The 23568-nt window shown below is 45.1% G+C and overlaps 1 long non-coding RNA gene across 1 annotated transcript; it reads right to left on the bottom strand.

Annotated features, from left to right (window-relative positions):
• Positions 1 to 15342: 15342 nt before the first annotated feature.
• Positions 15343 to 16561, bottom strand: LOC123150359 (uncharacterized). Its single transcript, XR_006475063.1, has 2 exons — positions 16305 to 16561; positions 15343 to 16208 (listed from the first exon to the last, which is right to left on the bottom strand). It is a non-coding gene; the product is annotated as an uncharacterized lncRNA (long non-coding RNA).
• Between the last annotated feature and the right edge of the window lie 7007 nt (positions 16562 to 23568).

Raw genomic sequence — 23568 nt, 5'->3', positions numbered from 1 at the left:
TATATTTAGCATTCATACGCTCAATGTTTTCCTTAGTTAACTCATGCATTTTTAAAATCAATTCAGCATATTGTTTAGCATCAAAATTAACCTTCTCCGAAGATGGAAGAGGCAACAAATCAATAGGTGCACGAGGTAGGAAACCATAAACAACTTCAAAAGGGCACATCTTAGTAGTAGAATGCAATGAACGATTATAAGCAAATTCAATATGAGGCAAGCATTCCTCCCACATTTTCTTATTATTCTTCAAAACAGCCCTAAGCATAGTAGACAACGTTCTATTGACTACTTCAGTTTGTCCATCAGTTTGGGGGTGACAAGTAGTACTAAAAAGCAGTTTAGTCCCCAACTTAGCCCATAAACATCTCCAAAAGTGGGTAAGAAATTTAGTATCACGATCTGAAACAATAGTATTTGGCACACCATGCAAGCGAATAATTTCACGAAAGAACAAATCAGCAACATTAACAGCATCATCGCTTTTATGACATGGTATAAAGTGTGCCATTTTTTAGAATCTATCCACGACAACAAATATGCTATCCCTCCCCTTCTTTGTTCGAGGTAAACCTAAAACAAAGTCCATAGATATATCCTCCCAAGGAACACTAGGTACAGGCAAAGGCATATATAAACCATGAGGATTGAGTCATGACTTAGCTTTTTGACATGTAGTGCAGCGAGCAATAAAACGCTCAACATCCCGTCTCATCTTTGGCCAAAAGAAATGTGTAGCAATTACGTCCTCCGTCTTCTTCACGCCAAAGTGTCCCATTAATCCTCCTCCATGCGCCTCCTGCAACAACAAAAGACGAACGGAGCTAGCTGGAATGCATAGCTTGTTAGCACGAAACACAAATCCATCGTTAACGACGAACTTGTTCCACATTCTTCCTTCTTTACAATTCTGCATTACATCTTTAAAATCAGCATCATGCACATATTGATCTTTGATGGTCTCCAAACCAAATATTTTGAAGTCAAGTTGTGAAAGCATAGTATAGCGGCGAGACAATGCATCAGCAATAACATTTTCTTTTCCCTTCTTGTGTTTAATGACATAAGGAAAAGTCTCAATGAATTCAACCCATTTAGCATGTCTACGATTCAGTTTAGCTTGACTTTTAATATGTTTCAAAGATTCATGATCAGAATGTATAACAAATTCTTTGGGCCATAAATAATGTTGCCATGTTTCTAAAGTCCGAACAAGAGCATATAATTCTTTATCATAAGTAGAATAATTCAGACTAGGCCCACTCAATTTTTCAGAAAAGTATGCAACAGGTTTGCCATCTTGTAATAACACACCGCCTAATCCAATTCCACTAGCATCACATTCAAGCTCAAAAGTCTTATTAAAATCAGGAAGTTGGAGTAAAGGAGCATGTGTCAACTTATCTTTCAATACCGAGAAGGCTTCTTCCTGTGTGGTACCCCAAAGAAAAGGCACATCTTTCTGTGTAAGCTCATTGAGAGGTGCAGCAATGGTGCTGAAATCTCTCACAAAACGCCTATAGAATCCAGCGAGGCCAAGAAAACTCCTCACTTGTGTGACCGTTTTGGGCTGCGGCCAACTCTCAATAGCTTCAATCTTGGCTTTATCAACTTCAATTCCCTGTGGAGTAACAACATAGCCAAGAAAAGATACTCGGTCGGTGCAAAAGGTGCACTTCCCAAGGTTACCAAACAAACGTGCATCACGTAGAGCAATAAAAACAGCACGTAAATGTTCCAAATGTTCTTCCAAAGATCTGCTATAAATCAATATGTCATCAAAGTAAACTACCACAAATCGTCCAATGAAAGCACGTAAAACTTCGTTCATTAATCTCATGAAAGTACTAGGTGCATTAGTTAACCCAAAAGGCATGACTAACCACTCATATAATCCAAACTTAGTTTTAAATGTTGTTTTCCATTCATCTCCCAATTTCATACAAATTTGATGGTATCCACTACGCAAATCAACTTTGGAGAATATTGTAGAGCCACTCAATTCATCAAGCATATCATCGAGCCTAGGAATAGGATGACGATAACGAATAATATTATTAATGCCTCTACAATCAACACACATACGTGATGTACCATCCTTTTTCGGCACTAGAATAATAGGAACAGCACAAGGACTAAGGGATTCGTGTATATAACCTTTGTCGAGAAGCTCTTGTACTTGACGCATAATCTCCTTCGTCTCCTCTGGATTGGTACGGTATGGTGCACGGTTTGGCAGTGAAGCACCGGGAATTAAGTCAATCTGATGCTCAATCCCTCGAATAGGCGGTAATCCCAGTGGCACGTCTTGTGGAAAGACGTCAGCGAACTCCTGCAAAATGTTAGTGACAGCAGGAGGCAAAGAGGAAGGCACGTCCTCGAATGAAAATAATGCCTCTTTGCACACAGAAGCATAGCAAACAGATTTGCTGAAATCTAGCTCATCAATATCAGATTTGGTGGCAAATAAACATGCACTTTTCAATTTAATTTCGGAAGCAACACTACATGGTTTATTATTAGGCTTCATTTGTTGCTCAAATTCTTTTGCCACAATCTGATTTTCACTCTTATTCTTCTCCTGTTTTTCTTTATTAGCTCTATTAATATCATCTTTCAAAATGGAATCAGGAGTCATAGGAAGCAAAGTAATATTTTTATCCTTATGAACAAGAGTATAGTGATTGTTTCTACCATGGTGTATAGAGTTTTTATCAAATTGCCATGGTCTACCAAGTAATAAGGAACATGCTTGCATAGGTACCACATCACAATCAACATAATCAGCATATGTAGAGATACTAAAATGCACACGAACAGTACGTGTTACCTTAACCTTGCCGCTGTTGTTGAACCATTGGATGTAGTAAGGATGTGGATGTGGTCTTGTGGTGAGAGAAAGCTTCTCCACCATGTCCATGCTAGCCAAGTTGTTGCAGCTCCCTCCGTCTATTATGACGCGCACAGAACGTTCCTTCACAACTCCCTTGGTATGGAACAAATTGTGCCTCTGATTTTGCTCAGCTTGTGTGACCTACACACTCAAAACATGTTGAGCAACTAAACATTCATACCTGTCAGCGTCTTCAGGAGCCATGTATTGCGTCTCATGATCAGAATCATCTCCACCATGTTCTTCACGTGTAATAAGAGCTAAAGTCTCCTCATCATAGTCACTAGCGGACTCATATCCACCATCTGTGGTAGCAATCATCACACGCAGAGATTTGCATTCTCTCGCATAATGACCTCCTCCCTTACAACGACGACAAATAATATCACTTGTGTGCCCTGTTGATGCCATGGAAGAAGAAGAACTCTATGCAGGCCCAGCAGGTGCGCTCTTGGCAGATAATGGTGGTTGTGCCTGTTTTCTTGTATCACGACTGGAGAAGGCACCTGATTGAGGTGCTGGTGCAGTTGAAGTAGAAGATGCACGCGGTGTCCATGATGAAGGTCGGCCTGCAGAAAAGTTAGATCGTGCCAATGCTTGTCGATCCTACACTTCACGTTCAGCTTTACAAGCAAGATGGAATAAACGAGTGATATTAGTATACTCCTTATAGTCTAGAATGGTCTGAATCTCTCTATTTAATCCACCCAGAAAACGTGCAAGCATAGCTTCATTCTCCTCAACAATACCACATCTAATCATGCTAGTTTGTAATTCCTGATAATATTCTTCTACAGAATTTTTCCCTTGTCTTAAACGCTGCAATTTTTGAAGCAATTCACGTTGATAATATGGTGGAACCCAACGCGTATGCATAGCAGTTTTCAAAGCAGCCCAAGTAGTTGGAATAGGATATAATCTACAATGTTCAGACCACCATACACATGCAAAACTAGTGAAAGCACAAACAGCAGCAGCAACCCGTCTCTCCTCGGGATATTGTAAACATGTAAAATGTTGTTCAGTTTCTAACTCCCAAGTAAGATATATATCAGGAACATATCTACCCTCAAATGGTGGAATATTCAATTTCAGTTTAGGAATATGCACATCATCTCGTACCTGAGGTGGTGGTGCAGGCCTACCATTACGAATATATACCTGAGGTCGACCTGCTGGTGGTGGTGCTGGTGGGTGCACGTAGTTCTGATTTTGATCAACCTCATCCTCATAATCGCCCGCATACTCATCATCCTCCTGGGTACCAGCAGCAGCAGTAGCAGGAGCCAAAGAAGCATCAATAACAGGAACAGCAGCACCAGAAGTTTGGCCATCCTCAATAGGAACACGCTTTGCTCGTCCATACTGATTCGGAAGGATGCGTTGTTGTTGGTGTTGCAGAGGTGCGATAGGTGCAGCCGGCGGTGGTGGTGGTAAACGCGCGAGCAATTCATTAAACTTGCTATCAAGCTTTGTTTCGAATGTCTTCTCCATGCCATCTATCTTCTCCATGGCCTCGTCAAATCTGTTTAGCACATCTTGCACCTGTCCACTCATCATTTGCTGAAATTTATCATGTAGCTGTTTGTTCGTCAGGTTCTCCCAATCAGTCTCATCGGCTTGTGATCCTACCATGGTTATCAGCAAATAGAAACACACAAGAATATGATCCTACAGACTACTAAGAAGTGGTGGTGGTGTATCACAAACCCGTCAAGCAAAACTCAAATTCTTACCAGTTCTTACCCAACAGCAGGCGGTGATCGGCAACCGTTGTAGTCAAAACTCTCAAAGCTTGGATAGAGCGATGTATGTGGAGCTGGGAAGGCTTATAATATGGTAGCAAAAAGGGTCAGCAATAATCAATTCAGAGATGCAAAGTTGAATAAACGCTCAACGACGGTACTGTGCTGGTCCTAGGCTAGACCGTGCTAGAGACGCGGGCCTAGAACACTAACAAAATCACGGCGCTGCACGTAAACAAGGAAAAAACACACTCTGGAATTTTTTTTTCGCTCTTTTTTTTTGCGCTGTTTTTTTTTGCGAAAAATCACTATAATGGCGAGTGTCTCAAAATTCTTCCTAGGTCAAACTGACAGGATGGGCACGAAATTTTTTCGACCAAATTTTTTTTTTTCGTTTTTTCGACTGCCCGGACCCAAAAACTGGAAACGGGTCAAAAAAACTTCCTATAATGGCACCTGTTTCAAAACACTCAGAAACACCTAAAAATAGGATAGCCAGAAATTTTTTCGAAAAATGCGTTTTCGAAAAATTTTGGGCCTAAACGGAGGGTGGTTTCCGGACTCTTGTTTTTTTTCCGAAACCTACTCCGGCAAGGAAACACGAATCGGAATCTAGATGGATCTCAAAAACACACCTAATATGCAAGGAACTCGGATTGGTGGTGGATATATGATGGTGGTATATGGCAGCGGTGGTGGTATATGGCAGCGGTGGTAATATATGGATATGGATCGGTGGTGGTATATGGATACGGATTGGTGGTGGTATATGGATACGGATTCGGAGTGGTGGTGGTAGGTGACAGGGGCGATGATGATGGTGCGGTGGCGGCCTGACAACTTATGACCAGAACTCGAAACTCTAAAAGACTAACGCTAAGACCAGCAACTAGACACGACGATGCAACCGCAAATTCAACAAAGCAAAACCCTAAAAATATTATGCAAAGGCTCAGATTGGTTCGGATATGATGAACTAACCCTAATTTTTTTTGGCTTTTTCGTGGACTGTAGGTATGAAGAACAGACTCGATCTAAACTACGAAAAACTGTAAAATCTCACCGAGCAACCTGGAAATCTGATACCACTTGATAGTGGCAAAGGTGTCCCGTCTTTCAATGAGATGATGGATATCGCTTTGGTGGCAGTCGACTTTGATGATCCGACTACGAACGTGCGAGGACGTCGCGCCTTAGCAATCACTAAACCAACTCCGAGAGGTTATTGACCACGCCGGAGCACGATCAACCTGACCACGAGGGTCTGTTTCCTGCGAGCAAACGAAGAACAAGCAAGAAACAGAGATTGCAATATGGATATTGCGAATATAAGATGAAAGCTTTATTGATCAAGGTGGGGTTCTGTGACGCCTTTGTCTGGTCGTTGAACACAAACGAAGTACGCGAAGTTGCAGCTATGGCGAACTTTTAATCTAAACAAAACCCGACGTCTAAACGATGCCCTAAGGGCTGTATATATGGAGGAAGAGGGGGGGATTTTCGTGGCCCTTGGTGGAGGGGTCCGAAATCAACCCTATCTCTTGTTTCCCCACACATACGTACTCTAAAAATAGCCTATACTTATGTATTTCGAAATTACATGGGCCTGGCCCAATAATAAGGTGACGCAGCACCTAAAATAGCCTTGGGACGAAATTTATGAAGTGGCATCTTGTATATTTCGTCCAAGGCTTCATGCACCCATTATGGTGGCTTCAAAGTCCTGAAGTCATCACTTGTAACTCCGTTCTTGTTCCCCTTGCGCATGCCATCATCTCCATGCTTGTTCTTGCTCCAATGTTCATCCTTCTCCAAGCTAGGCCCTTCATTTGTAAGCAAAACAAATGTATCCAATTTAGGCAGCATCATATTCTCATGAACATTAGAATCATTACCAAGAAACGAAAGTACCTGGTAATTTAGTTGGCGTGCACGAGCTCTAGTAATTGGTCCAGTATGTATAGCAGCAGGGGCTATGGGTGTAACAATTGTATTGATGTCCTCATCACAACGCTATAAGAGGGGCTGAGCAAAGCGGTAACATAGCCAAACAATGGTTTGCTAGGACAAGGTGGTTAGAGGCTTGGTTCAACAATATGGGAGGCATGATAAGCAAGTGGTAGGTATCGCAGCATAGGCATAGCAAAAGAGCGAGCAACTAGCAAGCAAAGATAGAAGTGATTTCGAGGGTATGGTCATCTTGCCTGAGATCCTGCAAGGAAGAAGAACGAGTCCATGAAGAAGACAAATGGACGTAGTCGAACGGATCCTCACAAACGCGACATTATCGGAACTAACCCGAAGAAGCAACACCGGAAAGAAGCAAACAACATAGTAAACAAACTTCACATAAACATGGCATGATGCGCGAACAAGTATGATGCATGTCTGGTTTAATGAGGCATGGCATGGCAAAGTGCACAAACAACCCTACAAATTAAGTGGAGCACAATATGCAACTCCGTTGCATATTGACGAAACACCACATTCAAGTTATTTAGTTCGATCTCGTTTATGTACCCCACAATATTAAATGTTGTTAAAACATGGCAAGAGGGTGAAGCAAAGTAAAACTACCTATCTAGTCAAGTTTAAATGAGGCCGGAACAACAAAACAACAAGTCCGGAAACTCCTCATGTGCATATTTTAGGTTTGGTACTGTTCTGCCCTAAACACAATTTTAGGGTTGTTAAACATGCAAAGTGAGTACATCGTGATAAAATAGGCATTTTTCTACCCCAATTACATATAAAGTTTATTTAAAATGGAGCTACGGTTATTTAGTTATGAATTAAACCATTTTAGCAAGTTATTAAAGCAAATTTAAACAAACAGCATATTGAAAATTTTAAACATGGATGAAAAAGACATATTATGAAACTAGATGAAAAACTAAGCAAGTTTCATATACAAAGTTTTTACATGTGATGCTTAGTTTGTGAGATATTAAATGCATGAAGGCTAGGGGGTTTTCTGTAAATCTGCAAATCCCTGGAAAATAGTTAAATTCGCAGAACCAAAAAAAACATCCACTGGGCCGAAACTGAACTAGCCCAGCAGTACGAAAAAAAGGAGGAGGCGATTGGGGTGGCCTCACCCATGGGCCAAGCCCAGATCGGGGGGGAGAGGCCAAGGCAGGCCGGCTCTAGAGGGGAAACACGCTGGGCCTACCGCGAGCTGAGTCCTCGCGTCGTCAACGAAGGCGAGCGAGCGCTCGTCTCTGCTCGAACGGAAATAGAGCAGCGACGCTGGAACAGAAGTGCGGCGGCGAGGAAGAAACGACGGAGGGGCGCGGCGAGGTTCCCTTGGCGCGAATCCATGACGGCGCTGGACGCCGGTGACGAGGCGTAGGGGTCCAGGACCTGTGAGGAGGAGAGGGGCGACCATTGCATGGAGGCGCGACGGGGAGGTCCATTGCATCATGCTTCGGAGCTCTGACGACGGCAGGGTCAGGCAGCTAGAACCGAACGAGAGGGCGGCGGTTCCCGGCCTGATCTGGACGGCGGGGTGAGCAGGGGAGGCCATGGCGGCGTCCCGATGGTGCTCGTTCAGTGGCGCCGGTGTTCCTGTGAAACCGAAATAGAGAGAGACAGGCAAGGTGAGCTGCGGGACGGAGGGAGAGAGAAGCAATAGAGAAGGAGAAAGAGAGAGAGGAAGGAGGCAGAGGAGCTGCGGCATGGTCTATCTAGTCTGGCTTCGGCGGATGGCCACGGTGGCTTTTGGCGATGGGAGGCTCGGGCTTGGCTCCTGCAAGAAAAATGGCGGCGGCACTTAGAGCAGAAGGAGGGCACAGGATAAAAAGAAGAGAAGGGGAGTCGCGTTGCTCTGCTTGGGCGGCGTGACCTAGGGTAGGCGGCGGTGGATCCAGATGCCTGGTCGCTGGAGGCGACGACGGGGGGAAGATGGTCGGGCGGCGCGAGGTGCTCGGAATTGGGCTGCCCCCGATCCGGATCGAGCGAAACAGGGGCGCGGGGACGAGGGGCATAGCCTCGATCCCATCTGGATCGAGCAGAAGGTCTACAGGTTGGAGGCCGAGGGAAATTTGGATCGATGAGTAGCAGTGGACAGAGCTGGTTGGTGGGTGGAGGAAAAATGAGGAGAAGGGGATCCCGAGGTAGATGCGGTAGGTGGCGGCGGCTCAACGGGACAAAGTCCCTAGATTTTAGGGTTTGTCCAAAAGACTAAGGGTGGACTATATATACGTCACATATTAGGTTAGGGGCTACCTCGGTCCCTCTGATCGTAATCGGACGGTCGGGAAAAATAGGCTAGGGAGCACAAATAAGAAAACGGAGACGTTTTGTAGATGTTTGGGGATGATCTGAGTCCAACGGTGACAACTCCCCGGGTCGGGTCTGGGACAACTTTCGGGCGCGCGCGCGAGGAGGGCCGCGGGCTGACGAGAGAGGTTAGGTTGGACCTGGCGGTAGGTCATGGGCTGTGTAGACGGTCTCGAGCTAAGAGAAGAGAAGAGAGGGAGGCCCGGCGACTGTTTCCGGAGACCGAAAACGTCCGACGTTAGACCGGCTATAATGCCGCTATAGTTATCCGTTGGGGCGTCAAACAAACTCCGAATGCGATGAAATTTACCGGGCGGTCTATCTATAGTATAATAAGACCGCACACCAACTTTCAACCCATTCCGAGAACATTTTCCGGCCACTTATAAAATAATATTCGGACGTGCCGCGGGCGCGTGCGAGTGTGTCTGGGCTCAGAACGGACAACGGATGGAACTGGGGGAACTCGGACGAATTCAAGTTTTGAAAACATGCAGATGCAATGCGGATGATGACATGACAAGATGCGACACACAAGAAAATGACAGGGCAACAACAGAAAATAACTGGAAGACACCTGGCGCAATGGTCTCGGGGCGTCACAACACTCCACCATTACGAGAGGATCTCGTCCTGAGATCTAGAATGGCACCGGAGGGAAAAACAGAGGAAGAAGATAAACGGTAAAACTAAGTTGCTCCTTTGACAAACGAGTGAAACCAAAGAACCTTGCAAAGGTTAAACCATTTCAAGAAAAGAATACAACGGAGATGACGAAGCTGAAAACACTCCGTTAGCAAAGAGGAACAAGGAAGAATAACTTTGAGCAGCACTCTAGTTGAGAAGGGATGCAAGGCTTGATAAGGCGAAAAGAACTTCAACAAAAAGGACAAAACACTCCGGTTGAATGGATAAGCACGAAAAGAACACGATCCAAGATGATGAGAGAAAAGAGCAACATGAAATTGGCTCCGGAACAAAAGAATAGAAGATAGATAATTGAAATAAAAGAATGGAGACGAAAATGCCATCTTATGCCACAAAAGAGCTTGAGAAGGCATCCTTAGGAGAAGGGTCGAACGGAGTTGTTGGAAAAACCAACAACAAAAAGAATAAGCTTGATATGGTCTTATGTAATACATCTCAAAATTATGAGGTGACAACCTGCCACTCACGGGAAAAAGAATTGGATTGGTATGAACAAGGAGACGAGAAAGCTTATTTCACCGGAAGGATGAAAGAAGAACTTGGGTCCTATATGGGCACCATAAATAGCAACAATCCTTAGGGAAAGCTTTAGGTGGAACATAAGCCAAGATAACTCCAATGACGAGATTGATGGATTTAAATAACTCATTCTTGACAACATGTGAATCATGAGACATGAACTCAAATTATCAAAAATGACATAATACCACCTCCAATGATATGATAGAAAGAATTGCACTCCGGATAGAAAGATGAAGAATGCTTGAGCTCCTTAGAAAAGAATCTCAATGAACACTTGGAGAAGGGATATAAATCCTTGATGAACCAACATGTAGAACCTTCATGAAGAACTCCGGTAGACAAAAAAAGAATAACGAAAGTAAAGGGAAGTCGGAAACACAAGGTGACACCTTGTAATGATTTAGATGGATCTCCGTGATAATTAGAGCTTGGAACTCTGGGAAAGAAATACGAGCACTTGAAACCAAGAATTTAATCATCGCGAACAAACTCCGGAAGAAAAGATTAACATATGGATGAAACAAGAATAAGAATTACATTATGCTTATCCTTCACCAATTTAAATTGATGACAAGCAATGGAATTGGCATACTACTTATTCTCGTAAAAAGGATTAATATAGATATAGCGCAAACTTCAGGAAGGTCTTCAATGAACCACCGGTAGAATTGAAACCATGAATGAATTGATAAGGAAGAGTAATCTTGAACGAACCACCGTAAGAATTAAAAATGAACAAAGAGAAGATAAAGAAACACCGGGAGGAATTAGCAAATGAACGAAAATACTTGCTAGGATTTAGATACATGAGAACAAAGAGATCACGCGTTGATTAAAGAATATTGAATGATGCACCAGTTAGATTTGGGGAACAAGAGCTGAAAGCTGAGAATGAACAAGTCTTCTGAAATGATGGGCTCCGGATAATCGAACTGAAAATACCCTTGAATATCTCCTAATGGGTGAAAAGGATTCTCACCATCGAAAATAATTATGAGAGGATGGCAACAACCTAGCACCATGAATCTTGAAGAGAATGGAGCAAGAGTAAAGAGAAACTCTTCTTCGGTCTTCAATATCTGAGAATGACGATGAGAAACACCACCTAATTGTTGAGATACTCCGGGATGAAAATGGAAAGGTTGAACCAACAATGAAAGAATTTAACCGATCTTGGAGAAAGACATTTGACTAATGATAAATCATTCTTACGTCAAACTTTAGAAAAGAATTTGAGAATAACTCCGGAAAAATTAGAAGAGTCAGGTAAGATCCTGGGAAAAGACCTGTGGGTTAGGGCCCACACAAAAGAAACACCGTTGAAATGATTTAAAAGAGAGGATTGCACCGGTTGAATTAAATGGCTAGAATGAGATAACAACCTCGAAATAGGTTGAACAGATCTTGAATGACAAGACGAGCCTTTTGAGATATCTTGAGCACGCCGTAACAAATGAATAGCGAGAAGTGAATTATTATGAGGTGCACAAGCATGAGAAGGCATTAGAAACGAGGAAAAGGATATGATCGACAAAGCTTGAATAGGACCCACCGGAGAAGAAAACGAGTGAAGAGTGACGAACTTGAACCTCCGTTAGAATCTTCATGAGAATCACCGGGTAAGAACATGAAGGAAAAGAATGGAGAGACTTCACATGAATAAAATGGATATTTGATTAATACATCGGGTTCCTGGAAGAAAAAGGGGTGGGAGGGTGGGAAAAACAAAGGCAACTTGGAGACGGAAGAAATGAACACCGTTGAGAAGAACTGATACTTGATCTTGCAGATGTTGAAATGAACGGATCCACATGAAGAGAGACACGCCGGTTGAAAAGAATTGACATGACACTCTCGATTATCATGAAGGACTAGTACTCCCATAGGAATATGAGAACACCACTTAGGAAAGGTATGGAATCAATATTTGACTTTGAAGCAACTCGAATACCACAACCGAAAACAAACAAAGGATTGGCTTGCAAAATAAGCCGGAACAAACATATGATAGAGATTGCGTCCGAAGTTTTCGTGGTGGGGCCTACACGGGCTCGATCGTACAGCACCATCATGTACAAGGCAGTGCACATGACATATGAAGCATCCCCGAGTCGGCATAACCAAGGACTCTTTAAGACACAACGAGACCACTGTAAAACCAACCGTGAATAGGCGGACCACTAGACGTCGAACCCCAATTTCATATCATACATCTGTTGGAAAGATATCCTAAGAGCTACTTGAATTCCCACTTATAAACTCCCGAAATTTTCTAGTTATGCAATCAGGTGTGGGGGATACAGCGGAAGCATAATATCTCATCCAAAACTAACAAATCCTACATCCAGCTGTATCCATCCTTCAACACATGACCAAGAAACCTTCGGAAATCGTTTACCTCAACCTTCGAAAAGCATCCGTTATACGAGTTATGGCAATACTCCCGAACTCCCGCCCCAGTACTGGGTGGCGTCGAGGTTATCTCAGTAACAACTGCATAAAAGAGATTTTGATGTCGGCGAAACTCAGGTATTCCAAAATTGCAACGATAAAATTGTGACGACAACACCTCGGAGCTCAACTCCCCGGGACACTGCCACAACCCCTAAATGACAGGAGGCACCAAGAACAATGTTCTCGTCACAAAACCACCGGAACGATTCCAAGATACCCGCGTGATCCTAAATTTTTTTTGTGAAATTTGAGAAGAGAAGAGTCAAAACTCTACGTCAGGATGCCTCACCAGAGCGATGAAGGGACTGAGGAGTAAAAAGAAGTCCTAACTCTCCGATATATATAATTCTCAATGACTCAAAACATTTCTAGACTCAATAACGCCAGCGATTCGATCAAGCAGGGGCTCCTAAGGTCGGGGAAGGCTCTGATACCAACTTGTAACACGCTCGATGCGGCTATATCTCCTATGTGTCGAAGCATGACTTAGAGGCATAACCGCATTTAAAGCAATGTTGCAAGTGAGGTAATATTCACACAACCCATGTAATACATAAGGAAAAGAGATACATAGTTGGCTTACAATCGCCACTTCACACAATTACATGAATAAAGCATTACATCAACCAGATACAATCAAGGTCCGACTACTGAACCAAAATAAAAGAAGACTACCCCAAATGCTACACAGATCCCCGATCGTCCCAACTGGGCTCCACTACTGATCAACTGAAAAACGGAACAACATAACGAACACGGTCTTCATCGAGCTCCTCCTTGAGCTTGGTTCCGTCACCTGCATGGTTCAACGACACCTGCAAGCTGGTTTTGGAAGTATCTGTGAGTCACGGGGACTCAGCAATCTCACACCCTCGCGATCAAGACTATTTAAGCTTATGGGTAAGGTAAAGGTATGAGGTGGAGCTGCAGCAAGCGACTAGCATATATGGTGGCTAACATATTCGCAAAAGAGAGCGGGAAGAGAAGGCAAAAGCACGGTCGAACAACTATGATCAAGAAGTGATCCTAAAACAACCTACGTCAAACATTACTCCAACACCGTGTTCACTTCCCAGACACCACTGGAAAGAGACCATCACGGTTACCCACGCGGTTGATGTATTTTAATTAAGATGGACTTCAGGTTTTCTACAATCGGACATTAACAAATTCCCATCTGCCCATAACCGCGGGCACGGCTTTCGAAAGTTCAAATCCCTGCAGGGGTGTCCCAACTTAGCCCATCACAAGCTCTCACGGTCAACGAAGGATATTCCTTCTAGCGGGAAGACCCGATCAGGCTCGGAATCTCGGTTACAAGACATTTCGACAATGGTAAAACAAGACCAGCAAAGCCACCCAGATGTGCCGACAAATCCCGATAGGAGCTGCACATATCTCGTTCTTAGGGCACACCGGATGAGCAAGACATCGGGTAAGCCAGCCTTGCCCTTGGTAGCCTCGGACATCGCTCAGTTTGGACCAACACTTAGAGAAGCACTGGCCCGGGGGGGTTAAAATAAGATGAGCCTTGAGTCGGCCGACTCAAGGGAAAGAAAAAGGCTAGGTGGCAAATGGTAAAACCAATGTTGGGCCTTGCTGGAGGAGTTTTATTCAAGGCGAACTATCAAGGGGTTCCCATTATAACCCAACCACGTGAGGAACGCAAAATCCGGGAACATAACACCGATATGACAGAAACTAGGGCGGTAAGAGTGGAACAAAACACCAGGCATAAGGCCGAGCCTTCCACCCTTTACCAAGTATATAAATGCATTAATTAAATAAGAGATATTGTGATATCCCAACAAAATATCCATATTCCAACATGGAACAAGCTCCAATCTTCACCTGCAACTAACAACGCTATAAGAGGGGCTGAGCAAAGCAGTAACATAGCCAAACAATGGTTTGCTAGGACAAGGTGGTTAGAGGCTTGGTTCAACAATATGGGAGGCATGATAAGCAGGTGCTAGGTATCGCAGCATAGGCATAGCAAAAGAGCGAGCGACTAGCAAGCAAAGATAGAAGTGATTTCGAGGGTATGGTCATCTTGCCTGAGATCCCGCAAGGAAGAAGAACGAGTCCATGAAGAAGACAAACGGACGTAGTCAAACGAATCCTCACAAAGGCGACGTTATCGGAACTAACCCGAAGAAGCAACACCAGAAAGAAGCAACCAACATAGTAAACAAACTTCACATAAGCATGGCACGATGCACAAACAAGTATGATGCATGTCCGGTTTAATGAGGCATGGCATGGCAAAGTGCACAAACAACCCTAGAAATTAAGTGGAGCTCAATATGCAACTCCATTGCATATTGACGAAACACCACATTCAAGTTATTTAGTTCGATCTTGTTTATGTACCCCACAATATTAAATGTTGTTAAAAGATGGCAAGAGGGTGAAGCAAAGTAAAACTACCTATCTAGTCAAGTTTAAATGAGGCCGGAACAACAAAACAACAAGTCCGGAAACTCCTCGTGTGCATATTTTAGGTTTGGTACTGTTCTGCCCTAAACACAATTTTAGGGTTGTTAAACATGCAAAGTGAGTACACCATGATAAACTAGGCATTTTCCTACCCCAATTACAAATAAAGTTTATTTAAAATGGAGCTACGGTTATTTAGTTATGAATTAAACCATTTTAGCAAGTTATTAAAGCAAATTTAAACAAACAACATTTTAAACATTTTAAACATGGATGAAAAAGACATATTATGAAACTAGATGAAAAACTAAGCAAGTTTCATATACAAAGTTTTTACATGTGATGCTTAGTTTGTGAGATATTAAATGCATGAAGGCTAGGGGGTTTTCTGTAAATCTGCAAATCCCTGGAAAATAGCTAAATTCGCAGAACCAAAAAAACATCCACTGGGCTGAAACTGACTGGCCCAGCAGTACGAAAAAAAGGAGGAGCCGATTGGGGTGGCCTCACCCATGGGCCAAGCCCAGATCGGGGAGGAGAGGCCAAGGCAGGCCGGCTCTAGAGGGGAAACAGGCTGGGCCTACCGCGGGCTGAGTCCTCGCGTGGTCAACGAAGGCGGGCGAGCGCTCGTCTCTACTCGAACGGAAACAGAGGAGCGACGCTGGAACAAAAGTGCGGCGGCGAGGAAGAAACGACGGAGGGGCGCGGCGAGGTTCCCTTGGCGCGAATCCATGACGGCGCTGGATGCCGGTGACGGGGCGCAGGGGTCCAGGACCTGTGAGGAGGAGAGGGGCGACCATTGCATGGATGCGCGACGGGGAGGTCCATGGCATCATGCTTCGGAGCTCTGACGACGGCAGGGCCAGGCAGCTGGAACCGAACAAGAGGGCGGCGGGGCGGCGGTTCCCGGCCTGATCTGGACGGCGGGGTGAGCAAGGGAGGCCATGGCGGCGTCCCGATGGTGCTCGTTCAGTGGCGTCGGTGTTCCTGTGAAACCAAAATAGAGAGAGACAGGCAAGGTGAGCCGCGGGACGGAGGGAGAGAGAAGCGACAGAGAAGGAGAAAGAGAGAGAGAGGAAGGAGGCAGAGGAGCTGCGGCATGGTCTAGTCTGGCTTCAGGGGCTGGCCACGGTGGCTTTTGGCGATGGGAGGCTCGGGCTTGCCTTCTGCAAGAAAAATGGCGGCGGCACTTAGAGCAGAAGGAGGGCACAGGATAAAAAGAAGAGAAGGGGAGTCGCGTTGCTCTGCTTGGGCGGCGTGACCTAGGGTAGGCGGCGGTGGATCCAGATGCCTGGTCGCTGGAGGCGACGACGGGGAGAAGATGGTCGGGCGGCGCGAGGTGCTCGGAATCGGGCTGCCCCCGATCCGGATCGAGCGAAACAGGGGCGCGGGGACGAGGGGCATAGCCTCGATCCCATCTGGATCGAGCAGTGGACAGAGCTGGTTGGTGGGTGGAGGAAAAATGAGGAGAAGGGGATCCCGAGGTAGATGCGGTAGGTGGCGGCGGCTCGACGGGACAAAGTCCCTAGATTTTAGGGTTTGTCCAAAAGACTAAGGGTGGACTATATATACGTCACAGATTAAGTTAGGGCCTACCTCGGTCCCTCTGATTGTAATCGGACGGTCGGGAAAAATAGGCTAGGGAGCCCAAATAAGAAAACGGAGACGTTTTGTAGATGTTTGGGGATAATCTGAGTCCAACGGTGACAACTCCCCGGGTCGGGTCCGGGACAACTTTCGGGCGCGCGCGCGAGGAGGGCCGCGGGCTGACGAGAGAGGTTAGGTTGGACCTGGCGGTAGGTCATGGGCTGTGTAGACGGTCTCGAGCTAAGAGAAGAGAAGAGAAGAGAGGGAGGCCCGGCGACTGTTTCCGGAGACCGAAAACGTCCGACGTTAGACCGGCTATAATGCCACTATAGTTATCTGTTGGGGCATCAAACGAACTCCGAATGCGATGAAATTTGATAGGCGGTCTATCTACAGTATAATAAGACCACACGCCAACTTTCAATCCATTCCGAGAACATTTTCCGGCCACTTATAAAATAATATTCGGACGTGCCGCGGGCGCGTGCGAGTGTGCCTGGGCTCAGAACGGACAACGGATGGAACTGGGGGAACCCGGACGAATGCAAGTTTTGAAAACATGCAAATGCAATGCGGATGATGACATGACAAGATGCGACACGCAAGCAAATGACAGGGCAACAACTGCGAATAACTGGAAGACACCTGGCGCAACGGTCTCGGGGCGTCACAGAGCAGCAGTAGCAGCGTGAGCGAGCGAGAGCTGGAGCAACAGCAGATCCGGCTGTTATGGACGCTGCCGCTGAAGGGGCCTCGCACTGGGGGAGAGCCGCCGTGCAGATGTCACCCGCGGCGCCGGCTTCGAGGTAGCCGCTCCATGGGGGTGTGGGATGGAGCGCCGTCGGTGCCGGGAGGTCGAGTTAAGGAGACGGTGCAATGCGATGAGTGTACAACCTCTTTGGTAGCGCCGAGTAGGCCTCGGCTTCGTCCGAGGAGTCGGTGAGGATGTTGCGGTTCCAGTGGAGCAGGTTAAGGCAGCACTGTGGGGATGGAGCAGCCTGATAAACGAGGCGATCGTCGGAGCAGCTCCTTGGAGGTGGAGGACGGGGTGGCTGAACCGACGAGACAACGAGATGGACGACGGATCCTCATCGGCGGAGGTGGATGAGGGACGTCGAGCTGTTGTGGTGGACGACGTCGTCGGGGAAGAGGCTCCGACTGGGCAGCGGTGAGATGGCAGACGGAGGAAGGTGGGGTTTCGCGGCTGGAGCAGAGAGGTTATGGCTGCCTGGGCTTTCAAATGGCGAAAAGGATGCAATGGGAGGGGGAACCGTGACTTAGGGACGCGCTTGTCCAAAATGTAGGGTGTGTTACAAAAGTACCACCACCGATTTGAACTAGCGGACCTTTCGGCTCAGGGTTAGAAGAGGGATTTCACGTGTTGGGATTTGGCAGCTAGAGGGAGTTTTAGCGCGTGTTGTAATTTCGGGATAGCAAGACGCGGGTTGCAAAGGTGCCAGTTTAGGGAGCACGATATCTGAATTTTCGGGATATAACAAGGCGCGGGTTGAATTTTAGGGACAAGCCTAACGTGTAATATTGTACTTTAACGTACCAAATCAACTCGCACTTCCCGCAACGAAAAAAAAACCAAAACAAATAAAACTATTCACACCACACAAAGAGAGAGTCATGTCCCGTTTTACTATATAAATGCTATTCAAAGCTACTCATAACAACATGTTATGTCCAATTAAAAAAAATTCGTTGGCTGTATAATGCATGTAACCTACTCATACCAACATTTTAGTGCATTCCAAATGTCTATACTACCGCTGCAATTCAAACTAAATTTGAATTCGTTTCTCTATTTCAATAAGAATCTACAATCATGATTGTTGCCAACTTCAACCATCATTCGTCTATTACCTTAACAACACACCACATGATTACTATAGAGATAGATATGAACTATGTGTACGATATGTACTCGAATTCAATTTTTTGAATACACTTGATGTTGATTCCAAATAATAGTACATTTGATGTACTAACTATATATTCATAATCTAAACCATGTTCCATACATACACCGTGTTTATCACACAAAGTATAGTGCCCCGCCCCCTACATTATGACAAGTATTTAGCCCTGAGCTGCAAAAGCCACACATTATCCCAAATTATAATCAATGTTCTACATTATGATATCTTCTTCAAGTATCTGTATCCACTTTTTATAATGAATTATGATCTTTGTTCGTCTTTTACACCTTCACGATCCTCTTCTCTTTGTAGCTAGCTAGCGTTAACTTTCTATCGTGCATGCACACGCCCGACCCCCTCTCACCCTCCCTCAGCGTCCCCTCCATCGCGCACGTTCGTTATTTCTCTTTAGCTCGTTCACCCGCGGTGTGTGTAGGCCCCCCGGCTCCTTCTTTCCGACACACACCGGTCGATATACCTCCCTAGCCAAGTGTGGCTACCACAAACACATACTTCCCCTCTTCTCTTCTCACCGTCCATCCCCACTATGTACAATACGGTTCCACGCAGGTGCACACTCCCACCCCTCTTTTCATCGATCTCAAACTCGCACACTCCTCCTCCCTCGACATGGTAGGCCTCTCGCACCATGTAACGCCATGGACACACCCGCTGGTGGTCATTACTCATCACGGGTTCTAGACTGGCCCCATAGACTAATACTAGTCTTTTCTGCGCACTTTGTCCTCACTTGTGTCCACCCGGGAGCAACTTCCTGGTCGGTCACCCATCCTGAAATTACTCCAAGCTGAGCACACTTAACTTTGGAGTTCTTTCCGAATGGGCTCCCGGAAAAGAAGGAATTACTTATTGATATGAGTAGTCTATCATCCCTAATAAGTCAGGCTATCACACACCACCTCCTAGCTGCACCCCTCTCCCCCTGTCTGTCTCTCTGGACCTTATTTTCTTCTAACACATGCATGCATGTATACATACCGATCTCCCTACATATAGCCAGGTCGACTAGAATTTGTTTTCCCCATGCACTGATAGACTTACCTCACTAGTTATGTCTCTCCCTTTCTCAGACACACGACGGTTGATCGTCCTATGTAGTTACGTATGCTTAGCACAACCATATTGTCTCCCGTCATCATCCTTGCATACCTCCCGACCCGTCTCTCACACGCACGTGCATAGACAGACAGACAACCCCGCCCTCTCTTATTGATATTGCACTCGTACCCTCCGTTTGTCTAGCAGGCCTCTCCCACCATTTGTGAGACGCCACTCCACCACCAACCCTCCGACGCTCTACCTTTGTCTTTCTCCCAACCTTATTCCTCTGCTACACATATCCATGGATGTCGATCGATCTTCCTCAATACATAGCTAGGTTCCTCTCCTTCCTCACACATATACTAGTCGATATGTCTCTGCCCCCAAGCCCCCACACACACTGATAGTCAAACATTGTAGGTAGGTATCCATGCCACACAGAAAAACTGCACCTCTGCCCTCTCAAATTCCAGTAGGCCAGCCGCCCTGTATCTTAGACGTGGCAAACACAAATTCGATGGCACTCTTTATCGATCGTGCAGCCACACACTTCATCCTTGTTTTCGATCCTATCAATATCTCACGTCCATGACTCAGTTTCACACACATTCCATATGTTACGTTTTTTGTTTGAGATATCATTGACACATTGACTCTGTTTCGCACAGAGCATCTCTATCACACCCACCCACGTACGTACTTGCACCTAAAGAAGAGGTGCACGCAGGATGCAGGTACTCACGTCTCGTTCCCAGCCACACCCGCACGGGTACACGGTGGAGTTCGTTCTTGTACGAAAAGGCAACCACGTGATAATTTGATGCGTGTAGCAGTTGTTTACTCAAAGGAGGGTCGGGTACCACACCTAGACCGAACAAAGTTCGACTTGACGCGTTAGTATTAAATAAAGTTATATATTCCTCAATGGCAAGTACGGAATATAAAATGATTGCCGTGGGGAAAATGGAAAAATCCGCTCCACTATATAGAACGGAGCCTGCCTACCGGGGTTTGTCTCTCGTCACACCATCTCACACAAGGCGGTGGTGACCTCTCTCTCCCACCATTAGTTAGTGATCCAGCCTCATCCCGTCCGCCGACGGAAAGGGAGGATGTGCATCATTTCTCTATTCGACGGTGTTGAGGCAGCACGTCCCGATCTGCGATACACGCCGTTCTCTTTGACCAAGCTCCAGCGTGGTAGGGCCTTCGCCACTTGCTCATTGCCGCAGTATGGGTAGATCCCGGCTGCCGGCGCCCTCCTAGTAACATGCTGATGACCCTCATGTGCAGCTTCCTCCGGCCTTGATCCACTGCCCATCTTCCCGCGTTGTTGCATGTAGATCTTCTTTAGTTGTTTGCTTAAAACGTATCTCCGCCGACGTACTTTCCATCTTGCAATCTCGTCCTCAAACCATTTTTGGTAAACCATCATGCTGCTATCTTTCCCTTATTACATGGAATATGCTTCTTTTTTGTCGGCGTATGTGTCTTCAACTCGTGTTATTGGGCAGTAATTGTATCCTTTCTACCTCCTTTTGCAAACAGGGCTATCCATTTTCACCTTGTTGCTATTGCGACCTTTTTGTGAACTGCACAAATCACTTTTTTCTTAAGAGTGCTTTGTGCAGTTCTGCCAAACTGTCACACGGGCAATGTTTTTACATTTCTATGGGACTGCAGAAAGGGAGATTGGTTTTGCTATCAGCTACCTCTTGAGCATGCGTTGGTTTTCCCTTGAAGAGGAAAGGGTGATGCAGCAAAGTAGCGTAAGTATTTCCCTCAGCTTTTGTGAACCAAGGTATCAATCCAGTAGGAGACTACATGCAAATCGCCTAGTACCTACACAAACAATCAAGAACCTTGCAACCAACGCGATAAAGGTGTTGTCAATCCCTTCATGGCCACTTGCAAAAGTGAGATCCGATAAAGATAATAAGATAAATAGTTTTTGGTATTTTTGTTGAATAGATTGAAAAGTGAATATTGCAAAATAAATTGTAAACTAGAATTATAGATCGGAAACTTATATAAGGCAAAGTAGACCCGTGGGCCATAGGTTTCACTAGTGGCTTCTCTCAAGATAGCATATATTACGGTCGGTGAACAAATTAGTGCCGAGCAATTAATAGAAAAGTGCATAGTTATGAGAATATCTAGGCATGATCATGAACATAGGCATCACTTCCGTGTCAAGTAGACCGAAACGATTCTACATCTACTACTATTACTCCATACATCGACCACTATCCAGCATGCATTTAGAGTATTAAGTTCATACGAACATAGTAACGCATTAGGCAAGATGACATGATGTAGAGGGACAAACTCAAGCAATATGATATTAACCCCATCTTTTTATCCTTGATGGCAACAATACAATACGTGTCGGTTCCCTTTCTGTCACTGGGATCGAGCACCGCAAGATTGAACCCAAAGCTAAGCACTTCTCCCATTGCAAGAAAGATCAATCTAGTAGGCCAAACTAAACCGATAATTCGAAGAGACTTGCAAAGATACCAAATCATGCATATAAGAATTTAGAGTAGAATCAAATATTATTCATATATAATCTTGATCATAAATCCATAATTCATCAGATCTCGGCAAACACACCATAAAAAGTATTACATCGAATAGATCTCCAAGAACATCGAGGAGAACTTTGTACTGAGAACCAAAGAGAGAGAAGAAGCCATCTAGCTAATAACTATGGACCCAAAGGTCTGTGGTAAACTACTCACACATCATCGGAGAGGCTATGGTGTTGATGTAGAAGCCCTCCGTGATCGAATCCCCCTCCGGCAGATCGTCGGAAAAGGTCCCCAGATGGGATCTCACGGGTACAGAAGGTTGCGTCAGTGGAAAAGTGGTTTCGTGGCTCCCCTAGATGTTTTCAGGGTACAAGAGTATATATAGGCAAAAGAAGTAGGTTGGTGGAGCTTCATGGGGCCCACGAGGGTGGGGCGCGCCTCCCTACCTCGTGGCCGCCTTGTTGCTTCCTTAACCTCCACTCCAAGTCTCTTGGATTGCTTTTGTTCCAAAAAATATCCTCGTGAAGGTTTCGTTCCATTTGGATTCCGTTTGATATTCCTTTTCTGCGAAACACTGAAATAGGCAAAAAGCAGCAATTTGCACTGGGCCTTCGGTTAACAGGTTAGTCCCAAAAATAAAATAAAAGTGCATAGTAAAGCCCATTAAACATCCAAAATAGATAATATAACAGCATGGAACAATCAAAAATTATAGATACGTTGGAGACGTATCAAGCATCCCCAAGCTTAATTCCTGCTCGTCCTCGAGTAGGTAAATGATAAAGACAGAATTTTTGATGTGGAATTCTTCCTAACATAATTTTCAATGTAATTTTATTTATTGTGGCGTGAATATTCAGATCCGAAAGATTCAAGACAAAATTAATATTGACATAAAAACAATAATACTTCAGGCATACTAACCAAGCAATTATGCCTTCTCAAAATAACATGGCCAAAGAAAGCTATCCCTACAAAATCATATAGTCTGGCTATGCTCTATCTTCATCACACAAAATATTTAAATCATGCACAACCCCGATGACAAGCCAAGCAATTGTTTCATACTTTTGATGCTCTATCTTTGACTTGCACAAACACAATTTCGATGGCTCTCTTCATCCATCTCGCACCCACGCACTGGATCCTCTCTTCGACTCTATCGATATCTATGACCCCTCCCTCTCTTCTCGTGGATCGCCCCCTCTGGCCCTCTCTATATGATATGGATATGCCTCTATTTCACACATATTTCATGCAATTTTTTGTTTGAGATGTCATCGACACATATTCCCACAAATACATTCACGAAATTACCACCCCCAAAACAAAAAACACTCACGAACGCACACACCATCTGTATAGGTTTGTATCTCTCTCATAAACACCCACGTAGGTGGGGGACGTGCACGAAGAGA

This window comes from Triticum aestivum, chromosome 7A (genome assembly GCF_018294505.1).
Source record: "Triticum aestivum cultivar Chinese Spring chromosome 7A, IWGSC CS RefSeq v2.1, whole genome shotgun sequence".
Lineage (NCBI taxonomy): Eukaryota > Viridiplantae > Streptophyta > Magnoliopsida > Poales > Poaceae > Triticum > Triticum aestivum.
Note: the sequence above shows the minus strand (reverse complement) of the source record. Positions and strands in the feature narration are given on the sequence as shown.